The sequence below is a fragment of the Canis aureus genome, chromosome 1 (genome assembly GCF_053574225.1).
Source record: "Canis aureus isolate CA01 chromosome 1, VMU_Caureus_v.1.0, whole genome shotgun sequence".
Classification (NCBI taxonomy): domain Eukaryota; kingdom Metazoa; phylum Chordata; class Mammalia; order Carnivora; family Canidae; genus Canis; species Canis aureus.
Genome location: NC_135611.1, coordinates 11303213 through 11316658, shown reverse-complemented (window position 1 = coordinate 11316658; position 13446 = coordinate 11303213). Strand labels below are relative to the sequence as shown.

The following is a 13446-nucleotide window of genomic DNA, read 5'->3' as shown; positions in this document are numbered from 1 at the left end:
AGTAAGATCTTGTTCTATCAAGGTTTAGAGCAACTGTGCTGTTCACTTGAAGGATTATAACCCCAATTTTCACTTTGTATTAGAAAGCAACAATCAAAGAGATTATAGCTGTCTTCTTCCAGGAGGACAGGGATAAAATTTACGGTGCAAAATTTTTTGGATATCAAAAACAACTGTACTACTGCAGTTAATTTAAAGATGGTTTGATCTGAGGTTTTTATTTATTGATTTAAAGATTTTATTTATTTCGGGGGGAGAAAGAGAGAGCGAGCGAGCATAAGAACACAAGTGGGGGAGAAGTAGAGGGAGAGAGAGAAGCAGACTCCATGCTCAGTAGGGAGCCCACGGCAGCCTGGGGCCTCATCCCAGGACCCTGAGCTCATGACCTGAGCCAACGGTTCTTAACTGACTCAGTCACCCAGGCGACCCCTGATCTGAGGCTTTTAATAAACATTTAAGTTTGCAATTAATATATTAAAAACTTTTAAAATTCAACTGCAGCTTCATAGTCAGGTGTTTGACAATGAAAAAAAATGTAGAGGGAAAGATTTTGAGAAATTAAGGATAGCACCTCAGATAGCACTTGATATAAAAAGGCTCTTATTTCTGTCGCCCTCTCCAACCAAGGTTCTTTATCTCCAGTATTTTACCAAGCAGAATTACAGAAGAGTTTTACATTTTGAAATACCAGCATTTGCATGGATTAATGTTTTTTGTTAAAGAGGTTTTATTTATTTATTCATGAGAGACACACACAGACTGAGAGAGAGAGAGACAGAGAAAGAGAGAGGCAGAGACACAGGCAGAGGGAGAAGCAGGCTCCATGCAGGGAGCCTGACATGGGACTCGATCCCGGGTCTCCAGGATCAGGCCCTGGGCTGAAGGCGGCGCTAAACCACTGAGCCACCCGGGCTGCCCGGATTAATGTTATAAAACATAAAAACAGAGAAATGAAGCATTATACCACTCCATAAAATATTTTATGCTCTGAGTACTGGCAGGCAAAAAATGAAAATAATTTTCAATTTTTTATTAAACTCTGATAAAATAAAGGCAACAAAGTTATTTGAATTGCTTGGGTCCATGTAGGACAAAGATTAAGAGATACCCCTGACTCTGATATGCTGACAAAGGAAAATCTGGATCAAATTTTCTGGATCAGTTCAGAATCATTGCATGGCCATTACTGACTGTATAAGGTTTCTCAGTACCATAGACAGCAGATATTGACCAGAAACAAATGCAAATAGTGAAAATTCCACGATGAAACAATCAGGTAAGCAGTATTCCTCTCAGTCTTAACTCATTAATGTGATTAATGCTATAAAATGTTTCCCTGGTTTCCAAATGTAGATAGAAAATCTCTCTTCTCAAACTCTATAAATTAAGACAGTTATAAATGTATGTTAAACATGGCTTTGGAATTTATAAGTCCTTGTTACAAAAGGGGAATAAAATGCTTATAAAGTAACTTTAATAGATTTTCTCAAAATCTATGAATTGCATGTATAACAGAATTAGCAAAAAAAATAATATCAGCTTTAGTTTTTACTTTTAGAGAGTTGATCAAGTCAACATTAAATTCAAGCATAGATAGTTCTAATATTGATGGCAAACATTCTCTAAAAATTAAATATTCACATAGACTATTTCTGTATTTTTATATTCTGCCTAGAAATTTTAACCCCAAGTACATTTTGATGTTTTTCTTTCAGTTATGCAAAGTATTAGAAGCCCATGAACAAAAACTTTTGATGAGGTAATGATAATGTCACAATAAATATGCTTTTCACTAGTTGTCAAGGAAGTACTGGGGAAATGTTTAACTCTAATGTTAAGCAATGTGTAACTCTCTTTAGAAACGGCACGTTATGTTTGATAACATAAAATACACAAAATATTTAAATAATTAAAAACTGGAATTAAAATTAGCATTTCATAAGTGAAATCTGTTCAGGTGCTTTGAAAGAAATAAAGTGATTGCTGTATTGGGTTTGGTTTGACTGGGACTGGAGAATGTATCGTTCCTATACATCTTTCTATCTGCCTTAAATAATGTACTTGACCCAAAATACACATTTAATATTTATACATACATGGTTGAAAGAAGAAAATTGAAGTTCACAGATAACTTTCATTTGTTTACACACTAATATATGGAAGAGCTATGACTCACACTGCTGTGTGTGTTTGTGTATGTGTGTATTTTCAGACAGTCCTTTAGGTTGTTTCCATATCTTGGCTATTGTGAATAATGTTGCACTAAACATAAGTGTGCAAATATCTCTTTGGAATACTGATTTTGTTTCCTTTGGATATATACCCAGAAGTGAGACTGCTGGATAATTTGGTAGTTATTTTTTTTCCAATTTTTTGAGGAGCCTCCATAATATTTTCCATAGGATCTGCACCAATAACATAAGCCTATTTGACTTTTAGTAAAACTAGATAGAATGAAAATATTATATTTAATGCTGATAATCATTCTAAAGGTATGCCTGCCTTTAATCAACAAACTTAAAATAGTTTTTATTTATTTATTCCTTTTTAATTTTATTTAAAATAGAACAATATAATTCAGCAATGCCACTTTTTGGCATTTATCTAAAAAAACGATAGCACTAATTAGGAAAAGATAGATATACACCTATGTCATTGCACTATTTGTTTACAATAGCCAGGATATGGAAATAACTTAAGTGTCATTAATGGATGAATGGATAAAGAAGGTGTGATATATAATTATTACATAATTATTACATATTATATAGTCATATGTACATTATAAATAAATAAATATATATATTAATTATATATATATAATTTTACCTAGCCATAAAAAACAATTAAATCTTGCCCCTGGGACTGGGGACAACATAGATGGATCTTGAGTGTTTTATACTAAGTGAAGTCAGCCACAGAAAGACAAATACCATATGAGTTCACTTTGATGTGTAATCCAAAAATCAAAACAAGTGAACAAAACAAAATGAAACACATAGATACAGGGAATAGATTAGTGGTTGTCAGATTAGGGGATTTGGGGGAGGGGCAAAATGGGTGCAGGAGGTCAAAAGGTACAAATTTCCACTTACAGAATAAATCATCAGGATGTCATTGATCATCATCAGGATGTCATTGATAGCATGATGAGCTGCATATGTGAAGTTGCTATGGGAGTCAATCTTGAAAGTTCCCATCACAAGAAAAAATCGTGATTTTACATGGTGGATGGTAACCAGATTTGTGATCATTTCCTAGGGTGTATAAATAGCGAATCATTACAGTGTACACTTGAAACTAATACGATGTTACAGGTCAATCATACCTCAATAAAAAATAAATAACAAGCTCCCATCAGATTCCAAATACCCCCTTCCAATTTGGTCAGTTTTTCACCGTAGAGATACTTTTAAACAATGCCAACAAGTTTCAAGTATCTTGTTAAGTTTCAGCCTAGACCAACAGTAAATATTCCTGGCAGTACATCCAAACCCATAGGCGCAAAGAGGGTCCTCCAAAAGGGTGAAAAGGACACTCTTCCAAGATCCAGGCTACTCTTAAAGATAACCAAAGATAGGAAGCAGACAATTCCCGAGAGCTGGCATAGTCCATAGAACCCAAACCACAAATGAGGTGCAAGCCACATTTCTGCTCAACCATACGTAGCCCCAAGTAGGGTGCAACCACATTTCTGTTTGGATAGATTCTGGGGTCCCCTAAGCTGACAGTTGCCAAAGCTAGGTTCTCAAGAGGAGACGAGAAAAACAACAACAACAAAAAAGCAACAGCTATCCCTGGGAGAGACAGGACCCAATCAGTGTTTCCCCGGCCAATGTGGACAGAAGGGCCGTGTGACCTGTTCCCTTCCTCCCCAGGCCCCGCGGATGGAGACCCAGGAGAGCTGACGCTTCCCCTTAGCAGGTCCCGCCCCTTTCCCGGCTGCCTGCAGGTCCCCACGGGCGCCAGACGGTGGGGTGGGGGGGGGGGGCGGCTAACCTGCCCTAGGGTTAGGGATAGGGTTAGGGATAGGGATAGGGTTAGGGTTAGGGTCAGGGTCACGGTCAGGGTTAGGGTTAGGGGCCCCAGCAGGGTTAGGGTTAGGGTTAGGGTTAGGTTCAGGGTCAGGGTCAGGGTTAGGGTTAGGGTCAGGGTTAGGGTTAGGGGCCCCAGCAGGGGTAGTGGTTGGGTTAGGGTCAGGGTCAGGGTCAGGGTCAGGGTTAGTGTTAGGGTCAGGGTAGGGTCAGGTTTAGGGTTAGTGGCCCCAGCAGGTTCCCGGGGTGCCAGACGTGGGGTGGGTGGGTACCACTAACATGCCCTCGGCCTCGGTGGTGAGGCCTGGCTCGTGGGGCTCCAGCCCGGTTCGCCTCCATCGGGTGCCCGCTTCTTAGGAGGTTCGAAGCTCTCGGTGGGGCACCTGTACTTCAGGGTTTTGAGGCAGGTTAAGCTCCTGCTGTGCCTCCATCCAAATGTCACTCACCTGAGACCTGGCTCTGTGGACGCTTCCTAAGGGGCCCGGCTGACCCTGCACCCTCTGGCCTCTCGGCGGGACCTGGTCCCACAGCAGACGCGGTCGGCTTCCAGCCGGGTTTGGCTGGTTACAGACCAGCCCCTCAGGCTAGGTCAGCCTCCAGCCGGTTTCAGCCGGTTGCAGACCAGTTCCTGCTGCAGGAGCTGGTGAGCTGGGATCCAGGCCGCACCGGGAAGGCCTGGAGCCCTCCGGCCCGGGCGCCTGCACCTGCTTCCCTCGGCTCCTGGGTGTGGTTGGGGGGCCCGTTCGGCGTGTTCTCCTGGTGCCAGACCTGCGAAGAGATAAACTGAGGCACGTTAAACGCTCTAAGAGTTTCCATGAGCACATCTGGATCAACACTGGGCCGGCTGCAGCCCGGAGCCTCTCCGGAGGCTGTTCTGGGAAAAGGCAGAAGCAAAGTAAGGTTTTTTTGAACGGCTCTAGCTTAAATCCTAATACGCCGTTTGTTTGATTGGTTGTCCTTAGTGTTTGGGTTTCTGACCCCGAGGCTTTTTACAGGCTGAGATTTGGGTTTCCTTCCTGAGGAGTTAAAGCCAGCTCAGGCTCAGGGCCTCCTTGCTTAATTAATGTAACAATTATACAAGTTCCTTATATATTTTGGATAATAACCAAATATATTAATCTTATATATATGTGATTTGATGTATGATATATGTGATATATATATATATAGTTTGCAAATGTTTGCCTATTTCATAGGTTTCCTTTTTATATTTAATTGTTTTTTCAAGATTTTATTTATTTATTCATGAGAGACACACAGAGAGAGAGGCAGAGACACAGGCAGAGGGAGAAGCAGGCTCCATGCTGGGAGCTCCACGTGGGACTTGATCCTGGGTCTCCAGGATCACGCCCTGGGCCAAAGGCGGCGCTAAGCCGCTGAGCCCCCCTGGCTGCCCTTGACTGTTTCTTTTGCTCTACAGAAGCTTCTTTAGTTTGATTTAGTCCCATTTGTTTATTATGCTTTTGCTACCTATGCTTTTGGGGTCCTATCTTTATTTTTTTTTAAGATTTTATTTATTTATTCATGATAGACACAGAGAGAGAGAGAGAGAGAGACACAGGCAGAGGGAGAAGCAGGCTCCATGCAGGGAGCTCGACGCGGGACTCGATCCCAGGACTCTGGGATCGCGCCCGGGGCCAAAGGCAGCGCTAAACCGCTGAACCACCCAGGGATCCCCGGGGTCCTATCTTTAAAAAAAACAACAACAACAACAAAGCAAAGCCTTAAGACTAATATCAGGAAGCTTTTTCCTTATGATTTCTAGGAGTTCTGTGGCTTCAGCCCTTACGTTTAAGTCTTTAACCCATTTTGAGTTACTTTTGTGTATGATGTGAGACAAGGGTACAATTTTGGTCTTTTGGATGTGGATATTGTTTTCCCAGCACCATTTATTGAAGAAACTATCCTTGCCCCGTTGTGTATTTTTGGTGATTTGTCAAATATTCGCTTACTGTGTATGCGCGGGTTTATTTCCGGGTCTTTATTCCATTGGTTTATGTGTTTTTAATGCCAGTGATGTGCTGTTTTGATTACTATAGCTAACATTGTTTATATACTAATATATGGAAGAGAAGGAGCTTATACTGAATTATTTTAGACTTTCATTTCTTAAATTATAACATTTGTACTATATTTTTTAAGCATCTTAGAAATTTTAATAACTAAGGTTTTATAGCAATCAACCAGAATTCTGTATCAATACTCACCACAAGAAGATGGCGTTATTCTTATTTACTATGTTTATAGTATAGTAAATACTATGCCCAAACATAAAACATGTACAGTGGATATTGAATGTGACTTGAGAGAGTGGCTCCCTGTTACTGATCAACACATTTATAATAACAACCATTTCAAAAACTGAAGAATTATTTACAGATCTTGAGGAAAGGTCTATTCTTCTTTACAAAATGTAAGACACAAAGATTTAGATTAATTTTGAACTTTGCTCATCATGCTTATTTTCTTTTTTTGATTGAATTAGTCAATAGGTGATGTCAAAATGGAGAAGAGATGTTGAAAAATATGTGACTTTTGTAGCTTCATTGGGGTCCAAAAATTGATATAACCACCTAAAGCATATTAATTTAAATGGTTAGTCCATTTAGATTTTAAAATTTAGGCTTTCTGTTAAATATTCCTGCTGTAGATACTGACAGTCATGAATGATCTAAACAGAGACAGTTTTTTAGTGGAGCTGTTATTTTCAACTCCTCAAATGTTTCAACAATTTGTTTTTGACAATTCGGTGGGAATGACTAGAGATTCCATCTCCATGGGGAACAACTAATGCAGGCAGGTCAGGTGTGAGGACCCCAATGGGGTTCCCCCAGGACCAGCCAAGAGGGTCCTTGGGTTTGTGCAAAATGGAAATCAAACATGAGCCCGCAGGAGGTGACAGTAGAATTTATTGAAGAAATCTATATATAGAGAGACACAGACAGACTGAGCATCCAGGAGACTTGGAAAGGAAAAGAGGGAATCTCAATTTTGTTCAGGGTCTGAAGGTGTTTTATTAAGGATGGTGGTTTGGTATACACATACCTTCAGGCGTCTATGAATCACTTAGAACAAAAAATAGGGCCCAGGTATTATTCCTTGGAGCCGGGGGCCTTGGCGTCTAGATGTCTGGTGATGAGATGTCTAGAATTGAGATGTCTAGCATCTCTGGTCTGGGAGATGTATATGATAGCTTCTCTTCAGTCATTCTCAACTGGACCTTCCTTAGACGTTATATGTTCTAGAAAAATCATTAAGTCCTAGTCCTTCACAAGGAGAACATATGCTGTTTGCATTACAAGGCATGTATAAAGTAAGGTGAAGGTGCAGGTCCAAGCAAGAGTAGAAGTAGGAAAAGGAGCACAAAACAGATTGTTATGAAAAATGTCCTTCAGTTTCCCTATCTCACACTAAATGCACTTGCTTAGATTCCTGCTGTGGTTGTTTCGGATTTGGGCAGTAGTTCAAAAGTTTCTGTGGTTGAAGGCAGAGAAGCTATGGCTATAATTAGGTATAAAAGAGGCATGGATCTGAAAGACAAGGCTACCGTACAAAAGATTCTTTGGTAGGACTCTAGAAGAAATTAGGTAATTATAATAATATTTAATCATCCCATGCTTTAGTATTTGGAATTAAATATCAATCTTTCTTTTATGATTCTTTGAGAACAGTAAGAATTTTGGAATAAATGATTTCTTTATTCGTATAAGACTTACTCTGCTAAACCAGTAAAGACATAAGCAAAAACAAAATATAATGTGTGTGCTATGTCTGTCCTTAAAGGCATACAGATCAGTGAACAAAAAACCAAAAGCGAATAAACAATTACAATATTTTGGCACTAGAGCTTGAATACAAACTTAATTGTGGCAATATGTGAACTCAGTAAATGAAAGTCTACTTAAAAAATATGTGTATCAGTCTTAAAGCAGGTTGATGAAGCCCATCTGTGGATTCTGTTACCAAAAAGCAGGCCTGATTTCTTAGAATCATTGGATTCTATAAAATGTGTTGAAAATAATGAAGGTGCCTCTACATCTAGGTTTTCTGATTTATAAGGAAAATAATAGATTGCATCTCTCTATACCTAAGCCACAGTATTTGTATTTTGCATATTACATTGTTCTGTCAAGGAAGCCTTGGGTGATAGTTAATCATAGAATTGCCATTGACTTATTACTTACAGTTTATTAATGTTAAGTATTTGGGTTCTATGTTATTGTAGCATCATTATTTCAAACAAAACAGAAATTAATAAAATATTCATAGATCTAATTAGTCATGAATATTAAAAAGCCTCTAATTCACACATTCAATCAACTAATTATCCATAAAAATATACTTACTACGTGAATTGCTGTCTACCAAGTGCAGTTTTGGCAGATATAGTGAATATTTCCTGCCAAAAGCAGTATTTCATCTTTTCTTTAGCAAAAAGAGAAATAAAGCACACAAAAGAGAGAGTGGTACATTTTTAATCAAGAGCTTGGAAGCTGCATCATAGCCCATCCCATGATGTGAGCCATTACAGTTATTAATATTTTCATATGTGTTTTATTTTAATGACAATACCCTGAGTGCCATGCAGATACACATACTACAAAATATACTTGATATTAAATAACAAAAGATGTTGAAAATCCTAATCCGAATTCCTAAAAACCTGATCTTTTATTGATAATGTGCTTATTCCTGCCATACCTACACTGCTTTCCCCATTATCCCTTTCTTTTCTTTTTCCCATTATCCCTTTCTTATATTAATACTGTCAATTGGGAATTAGTTACATTTTCTTTTATATCTCTCAATTTTTTGAGCCATTCTTTCTTTGACTTAACTGTAATTAGCTTTGGCTGCGGATTTCATATTGTCTCTTACACTTCCTTTCTCATCAAACACCTTGCTAGTTTTGCCTTAATGATACTATTCCCCCCTCCCCTGCTTTTATAGAATAAAGATGAATTAAAATTGCTTGAATATTGTGCTTTATATTTTATTTGCAGACACAGCTTATATAATGACTCTATATAGTCATTAATGAGCAAGAATAGCAATTTAAATGGATTTATGTTCTTGGGAGGGGTTCTCCTAAAACAAGCCATATTTTATTTCTTTTTAATTACATTTAACTTAATGACTGTTTTCTGGTTCTTAATAACTACTTAATGAGGATTTACTATTACAATGGCACTGTGATAACCACCCAAATACACTGCCATATATTCTTCACACTAAATCTTTTAAGTGGACTTTTTATTGGTCCATTTTAAGATGATAAACATAGTTCACTTTAAAATAATAAATTATAATGTAAATTAGTAGATTATAATTTAAAGGATAAGGTCTAATTTATCATTGAAATGGTAAGACAATAATTAACCATTTCAGGGTCAAATTGCATATAAAGATAGCAGAGACTATATTCTTGCTGGGTTTTCTGCTCAAGTCCTTAGTGGCAAAATAAGGTGTAACTGTAAGATATCTATGTTATCTTTTTTTCATTAGTTATGCAATTATTCTGTGTTTTTTTCTAGGTTTTATTCTTGATAATCCAACTATGTTATAGTAACCAATTTCAAAACAAATCAGATGTCCCCATTTAACTTTTGTTCAGGACTTCAAAAGTTTTCCAATGAAAGAAAATATTTCACCAATTTATGCAGATCTAAATTTTTCTTTACTCAGGCACTGAGGGATAATTTGCATGCCAAGGCTAAAGGAGGCATGCCTAGTAAATAAAGGCAGGAAAAGAAAGTTTCTTTTGTAAAGAAAAAGTGCTTTCCCCGCAAATCAAATATATTTGTTTATACAAGAAAGCTTACAAATAAAAACTCAATTAACCTGAACATTTGGAAAGCACAAATACTAGTAATCTTGATTTTTCTTTTTAACATACAGTAAAATTCCCAGTCTTGTGACAACTTTAATTACTTGAGTAACTTATAAAATGCACGTGACTTATCCTGTCTCATTAGAGATCTTCTGAATTAGACTCTCTGAAAGAACAAACTTGGTTACACACATACATACACAAAATCTGTAACAAACCACCACTAACAAAGATAGACAGTAAAATTCAACTTGATATTGACAATCTTTCTGAAACTTATAATTACATTCACTGTATAAAAATTTTTGACAGGGGCGCCTGGGTGGCTCAGTGATTGAGCATCTGCCTTTGGGCTCAGGGCGTGATCCTGGGGTCTTAGGATCAAGTCCCACATCAGGCTCCCCACAGGGAGGCTGCTTCTCCTTCTGCTTGTGTCTCTGCCTCTCTTTCTGAATGAATAGATAAAATCTTTCAAAAAGTTTTTCTTTTTGATAATTGATTCTTGATGACTAAAAGCAGAAGAATTCTATGATCCTTGCACATTGTACACTTGAGTGTTCTATAGTAAATGATGTTATTTTTTTAAAATTTTTATTTATTTATGATAGTCACACAGAGAGAGAGAGAGAGAGAGAGAGGCAGAGACAGGCAGAGGGAGAAGCAGGCTCCATGCAGGGAGCCCAACGTGGGATTTGATCCTGGGTCTCCAGGATCGCGCCCTGGGTCAAAGGCAGGCACCAAACCGCTGCGCCACCCAGGGATCCCAATGATGTTATTTTAAATAATGTTGAGGGCAATGTATTCTGACTTCAAGTGTTGTCCTAAAAGCTACAGTAAATAACTTATTGTTTTATAATTATTATATCAAAGCACAAGCCTAAACTACAAATATCTTCTTAAACTATCAAAATATGACGACATATGCTACAATTGTTCCAGTGACTAAATTAATTCTAAGTAATATAATTTTTTAAAGAAAAGAATATAATTTAGATTTTGAAAGATATCTTTCTGCTTGCTTTGAAATAAACCTTAATTACTGATGACTAATTGTATAATTTTGGCTACATATATGAAAAAAATTGGTATATGTTATAGCTACATTTTTTTTGAAGACAGAGATCACCTTCTATTTGTGAGTTTATAATATATGGTTTCAGAGAATATAAATGTAGTTAAGAAAGGGCTTTCTAACTGATGTAAAAGGCTGTCATTTTAAGTTTTAGAAAGGTGTCTTATTTCTGTAGAAAGTGAGCGGAGACATGTTTATTTGCTATACTTATATTAATGGAAAACCATTACCATCACAGAGTTAGCTAACACCTCCATCAGCTCACCACCTTTTTTTTTTTTCCTTGTTTGTTGTATGTCAGTTATAGCTCAGTAAAGCTATAGATGGGGAAACAGTGAATGGAGAGGTTATATGAGTGTGCTCTTACCCCCATTTCTTATCATTAAAAGTAGAAGGAAAGTTAGAAGGTCAGATTGAAAAGAATTTGAAGATGAAGATTTTACAATTCATATCATCATGTGTCATTTGGAATTCTGTGCATATATTTGGTTTCCTTTAAAAGTGACCTAACTGCCATACAGCATTATAATTAATGATAAAAGTTTTTGAGCATCTCAGCTAATTAGTGAGATCTACCTTAATAAACTCAAGCATCAATAAATACAGAGCTATAGTTATTTATTACATATTTATAGAACTTTTAAACTATAGATTTTTAATGAGCTTTGAAAATACTCTTTAAAATATTTTAGAACTTAAAAAATATCCATTAAAATTAAAGTTTTATAAACCAAACTCAGGTACAATTGGTTTTTGTCTTGTTATTTTTTTCTGTTAAAGTCATGTCATAAATGAAATAATACATGGTGGATCAAGTTAAATATCACACCATTTATTCCACTGATTAAAAACACAGTATTTTATAAAAGATCTTTTAAGTATTAAAAGATTATATGGCACTTTTTTGTACTAGTGAAAAAATATCCCAGTTTTTTTTTTTTTTTAAGATTTTATTATTTATTCATGAGAGACAGAGAGAGAGAGAGAGAGAGAGAGAGAGAGGCAGAGACACAGGCAGAGGGAGAAGCAGGCTCCATGCAGGGAGCCCGACGTGGGACTCGATCCCAGGTCTCCAGGATCACGCCCTCGGCCGAAGGTGGCGCTACACCGCTGAGCCACCTGGGCTGCCCAATATCCCAGTTTTTCTGAAATTCTTACGAAACCCATACATAGTAGAAAATGGGTGACTCTTCATTATTCAATGCCTGGGGAAAGGATGTTGTTGTCTGACTATGAGTTCTTTGGTAACACAACCTGTATTTTCTGGAGAAAAAAGCTCTCTCTAAACACAAACAAATTTGACTCCCATTTAATTTAAAATAATTGATTTTTTTTCAAAATGTTTTTGTTTATACTTTGTATGTGGATCTATATGATGACTAAAGGACTATATATATTTTTGACTATGTGTTTTACAAAATTTTCAGCCACTTTCTTGAAATTAGGAATTTGTTTTAGAGCAAAGAGCAATAGACTAGGATCAGAAATGGCATATTCTTGTGCCAGTTCTAAAGCTAGAATTTTGAGCAAATAATTGGCTCTTTGTTTTAGTATCTTTACTGGTGAGATCAAATTGCAGGGCCAAATGGAATCACAGGTACTTGGCAGTTTGAGCATTCTATATAAACAAAGACTTGTTTTCCTCCCTTCAAAGAATTGATCTTTTTGTTGTACCCATAGAGGCTGATGATTTCTATCTGGTATCAGGACTTTTCAATGTCCATAAGAATACTACTCATTTCCTCGTCTTAAAACTTTAAAAGTTAAATAAAAGTCATCAAGGTATCTACTGTAACATCATAAGATTAATTAAAATGCCATCATTTTAGAGTTGAGAATGGAATTATGTTACTCTGCAAGGTAATTATGGATCTACTAAGGCCAACTACAGGTTTTTCAGTTCCAGGCAGGCTTGATTTCCCAGCCACACCCTCACCTTCTCTTTGATCTCCAACTACCTACTGTAGTGGACTTTTATCAGTGCCAAGCTCCTCAGACCACATTCTCCTGGAAAATTCTCCTCGTATCTTTCTAATGGGCAATTTGCTAGAAATGCTCCAGATCCTAGCTTAAATATCACTTGCTCAGCAAAGTTTATTATGAATAACCCAACATTATCTTGTCTCTCCACTGAGGAAATCAGTTTTATTGGTTTCTGGTCATTTGTTTCTTTTATTTTTTTTTAATTTACTTTTTAAAAAAGATATTTATTTGAGAGGGAGAGAGAGCACTTGAGCACGAGCAGGGGGAAGGGCAGAGGCAGCAAAGGAGAGAGTCTGGGGGCCTGCTGAGCATGGATCCTGAAGGGGGCTCAAAAACAAGCAGAATTGGGTACATATTTATATTGTTTTCCATTCTATTGTGCAGATAATTTCATCATTTTGTGCCTTGCTTATGCATTAACAAGCCTGGGGCTTTTTAAATGTCATACAGTTGTGCAGAGTAAATATAACACAGAAAGTTTCTGATTTTACTTATATGATTGCAAAACATTCCATTATAATGATATA

General features: G+C 37.1%; 2 long non-coding RNA genes across 2 annotated transcripts in view; one reads left to right on the top strand and one right to left on the bottom strand.

Annotated features, from left to right (window-relative positions):
- Window positions 1-4608, bottom strand: part of LOC144324139 (uncharacterized) — a 30036-nt gene extending 25428 nt beyond the window's left edge. The window contains exons 1-2 of the long non-coding RNA XR_013389573.1: window positions 4481-4608; window positions 3096-3257 (exon numbers count right to left, since the gene is read on the bottom strand). This is a non-coding gene — a long non-coding RNA (uncharacterized LOC144324139). The remainder of the gene's footprint in view (window positions 1-3095; window positions 3258-4480) is intronic.
- LOC144324195 (uncharacterized) overlaps window positions 1-13446 on the top strand; it is a 187377-nt gene that overhangs the window by 48302 nt on the left and 125629 nt on the right. The window lies entirely within an intron of this gene.